At 50.8% G+C, this 4,477-nt stretch overlaps 1 long non-coding RNA gene across 1 annotated transcript; it reads right to left on the bottom strand.

Annotated features, from left to right (window-relative positions):
- Positions 1–4,179, bottom strand: LOC144489631 (uncharacterized). Its single transcript, XR_013497007.1, has 2 exons — positions 4,079–4,179; positions 1–529 (listed from the first exon to the last, which is right to left on the bottom strand). It is a non-coding gene; the product is annotated as an uncharacterized LOC144489631 (long non-coding RNA).
- Positions 4,180–4,477: the final 298 nt, after the last annotated feature.

Below are 4,477 nucleotides of genomic sequence, written 5' to 3'. Positions count from 1 at the left end.
CCAAATCAAATTTCCATTTTAATGTGTTTATCAGTTAATTACAGCAGCCATCCATGATATAGGGAGGGGTCGGGGAGAAGTGACGAAATCCATCGCAGAGACACAGGTGAGGTTGCTGGAGTAACACAGGAACAGGAGGAGGCAGAAAACACTCAACCCGTGCCCAGAAAGCCCAGGTCTCCTCCAAAATCTGACAATGCAGCCGGCTCCCACCACCCCCAATGTGAGGAGCAAAGAGGAGTCCAGTGCGGCTGCAATCCGTACACCACACTCACTCCCCACTCTCCCACCAAAGTCCAACAGCCCCCTCAGCAAACGGAAAGCAGGGCCCCTCCATTACCCTGCTCGGAAACAGAACTGCCCCTCTCGTCCAGCTTTGGGGCAGATTTCAAAGAGGGAAGGAAGGAAGGGAGTCAGATTCCAAAACAGGATTTGCCAGGCTCCATCACATGACCGCACACTGCTCGCCACCCAGTGCTGCGTTCTCTGGAGCATTCATCCCATCCAGGTCAAAGTTCAATCCAGGAGGCTGTTGGGAGGAGAGATTAAAATGAAACACTGGTTTTCAACACTCTGGCTCCCCCTACACTGTCCCCATAAAACACTCCCAGGACAGGTACAGCACGGGGTTAGATACAGAGTAAATCTCCCTCTACACTGTCCCCATCAAACACTCCCAGGACAGGTACAGCATGGGGTTAGATATAGAGTAAAGCTCCCTTTACACTGTCCCCATCAAACACTCCCAGGACAGGTACAGCACGGGGTTAGATATAGAGTAAAGCTCCCTTTACACTGTCCCCATCAAACACTCCCAGGGCAGGTACAGCATGGGGTTAGATATAGAGTAAAGCTCCCTTTACACTGTCCTCATCAAACACTCCCAAGAGATTGAGGAAGAAGGTATAGAATTCAAGGAGAGAGACTGTGAGGTTCTTGAGCAAATTGACATAGGGAAGGACAAGGCATTGGAGGTGGTGGCAGGCTTAAAGTGGATAAATCTCCAGGTTTGGATGAATATTGTCCCGGGTTACTGTGGGAGGCTAGGGGTTCTGACCCAAATTTTAAATTCCTCTCTGGGGGAGCCAGAGGACTGGAGAGCAGCTAATGTGGTTCCGCTATTTAAGAAGGGTTGTAGAGATAAACCCGGGAACTACAGACCTGTGAGTCTCAGGTCAGTGGTAGGGAAACTGTTGGAGAAACTTCTGAAGGAGACCATTTATTTCCACTTGGAGAGGCAAAGCTTGATCAGGGATAGTCAGCATGGCTTCATCCGAGGGAGGTCTTGCCTAACAAATTTGGTTGAATTTTTTGAGGAGGTGATCAGGTGTGTAGATGAGGGTTGATGCAGTTTATATGGATTTCAGCAAAGCTTTTGACAAGGTCGATACATGGGAGACTTGTAAAGAAGGTAAATTCACATGGGATACAGGTTAATTTGATAAAGTGGATTCAAAATTGGCTCAGTTGTAGGAGACAGAGGGTGATGACAGAAGGCTGCTATAGTGACTGGAAGCCAGTGTCCTGTTGTGTACCACAGGGATCTGTTTTGGGTGGCCTATTATTCATCATTTATATAAATGACATTGACGACTATGTGGGGGGTAGGATTAGTAAGTTTGCGATGACACAAAGATTGGGCGGGTGGTTAACAGTGAGGTGGAGTGTATTGGGCTGCAAGAAGATACAGATGGAATAGTCAAATGGGCAAATAAGTGGCAGATGGAATTTAACCCTGAAAAGTGTGAGGTGCTACACTCTGGAAGGAGTAATTTGACAAGAAAATACTCAATGAATGGTAGGACACCAGGAAGTTCTGTGGAACAAAGGGACCTTGGCGTGTTTGTCCACAGATCTCTGAAAGCGGAAGGGCATGTTAGTAGGGTGGTGAAAAAGGCATATGGGACACTTGTCTTTATCAATCGAGGCATAGATTACAAAAGCAGGGATGTTGGAGTTGTATAGAACTTTGGTGAGGCCACAGCTAGAGCACTGTGTGCAGTTCTGGTCGCGACATTATAAGAAGGATGTGATTGGGGCGGCACGGTAGCACAGTGATTAGCACTGCTGCTTCACAGCTCCAGGGTCCCGGGTTCGATTCCCGGCTTGGGTCACTGTCTGTGTGGAGTTTGCACATTCTCCTCGTGTCTGCGTGGGTTTCCTCCGGGTGCTCCGGTTTCCTCCCACAGTCCAAAGATGTGCGGGTTAGGTTGATTGGCCGTGCTAAAATTGCCCCTTAGTGTCCTGAGATGCGTAGGTTAGAGGGATTAGTGGGTAAATATGTAGGGATAAGGGGGTAGAGCCTGGGTGGGATTGTGGTCGGTGCAGACTCGATGGGCCAGATGGCCTCTTTCTGTACTGTAGGGCTTCTATGATTCTATGATTGCACCGGAGGGGTGCAGAGGAGATTCACCAAGATGCTACCTGGGGTGGAACATTTAAGTTATAAAAAGAGGTTAGATAGGCTTGGGCTGTTTTTGTTGGAGCAGAGAAGACTGAGGGGCGACCTGAATGAGTTGTACAAGATTGAGGAGCATGGATTTGCTGGAGTTCAGAAAGATGAGAGGGGATCTGAAAAAGATATAAAACATTTTAAAAGGGATTGATAATTCATAGAATTCAAACAGTGTAGAAGGCAGCCATTTGGCCCATCAAGTCTGCACCGACCCAGGCGCTAACCCCACATATTTATCCTGCTGACCCCCTGACACTAAAGTGCAATTTAGCACAGCCAATCAACATAACCCGCATTCTTTGGACTGTGGGAGGGAACCGGAGCACCTGGAAGAAACCCACGCAGACACGAGGAGAATGTGCAAACGCCACACAGACAGCGATCCAAGCCGGGAATTGAACCCGGGTCCCTGGCGCTGTGAAGCAGCAGTGCTAACCACTGTGCCACCCTGAGATGAGGAGGGACTACTTCTTACAGAGGGTGGTGAATTTGTGGAGCTTGCTGTCCCATAGCGTGGAGGAGTCGGAATCGTGAATGGTTCCAAGAAAGAGATAACGACATATTTATAATAAAAAAGGGGAAAGAGGGATATTGAGAACAGGTAGGGAGGTGGATTTGAGACCACGGAGAGATCAGCCATGATCTGATTGAATTTGCCTACTTCTGCTCCTAATTTCTATGTTCCTATGGACAGAGTGGATAGTTTCCCCTTAGTTGAAGGGTCAGTCACGAGGGGACATGGGTTCAAGGTGGTTTAGAGGTACGTGAGGAAAAACATTTTTACCCAGAGAATGGTGATGCTCTGGAATGCACTTCCCTGGAAGGTTGGTAGAGGCGGGTTTCCTCACATCCTTTAAAAAGTACCTGGATGAGCACTTGGCACATCATAACATTCAGAGCGATGGGACAAGTGCTGGCAGATGGGATTAGGTGGGAGTTCAGGTGTTCACGGGCTCAAGCTGAGAGGGGCGAAGTATAACTCAGACATCAGAGGGACGTTTTTTACACAGAGGGTGGTGGGGGCCTGGAATGCGCTGCCAAGTAGGGTGGTGGAGGCAGGCACGCTGACATCGTTTAAGACTTACCTGGATAGTCACATGAGCAGCCTGGGAATGGAGGGATACAAACGATTGGTCTAGTTGGACCAAGGAGCGGCACAGGCTTGGAGGGCCGAAGGGCCTGTTTCCTGTGCTGTATTGTTCTTTGTTCTTTGTTTCTCAGGTGTTGGTGCAGACTTGATGTGCCGCAGGGTCTGTTCTGCACTGTATTATTCTATTACAGGTAGAGGGGTTAGACACAAGTAAAGCTCTCTCTGCACTGTCCCAATCAGCACTCGATCGCCAATCGTTGTAAAAACCCATCTGGTTCACTAATATCTGTTAGGGAAGGAAATCTGCCATCCTTACGTGTTCTGGTCTACATGTGACTCCAGACCCACAGCAAAAAGGTTCACTCCAAAATGACCGAGTGAACCACTCAGTTTAAGGGCAGTTTGGAATCAGCAATAAACAGACAAGCTGGTGACACCCACATCCTGTGAATGAATAAAAGAATCTTCCCAGAGAGGCCCCCTCCTCGAAAAACAACCTCCATCAACATCAGAATTGGGAAATTTGTACTCACCACGTCTGCCAACTCCTTTGGTGGTTCGCCGAGATCTTGGAGCTGAGGGGAGGTAGGGGTGGGTGGGGACAGAGAGACAGCGGGGGGGGGTGGAGAGAGCGGGGGGGGGGGTGGAGAGAGCGGGGGGTGGAGAGAGCGGGGGGGTGGAGAGTGCGGGGGGGGGGGTGGAGAGTGCGGGGGGGGGGGGTGGAGAGAGCGGGGGGTGTGGAGAGAGCGGGGGGGGTGGAGAGAGCGGGGGGGGTGGAGAGAGCGGGGGGGGGGGGGTGGAGAGAGCGGGGGGGGGGGTGTGGAGAGAGCGGGGGGGGGTGGAGAGAGCGGGGGGGGTGGAGAGAGCGGGGGGGGGGTGGTGGAGAGAGCGGGGGGGGTGGAGAGAGCGGGGGGGGGTGGAGAGAGCGGGGG

The sequence above is a fragment of the Mustelus asterias genome, unplaced genomic scaffold, assembly GCF_964213995.1.
Source record: "Mustelus asterias unplaced genomic scaffold, sMusAst1.hap1.1 HAP1_SCAFFOLD_2369, whole genome shotgun sequence".
NCBI lineage: Eukaryota > Metazoa > Chordata > Chondrichthyes > Carcharhiniformes > Triakidae > Mustelus > Mustelus asterias.
The sequence above is the reverse complement of the archived record's forward strand: the minus strand, read 5'-3'. Positions and strand labels throughout refer to the sequence as shown.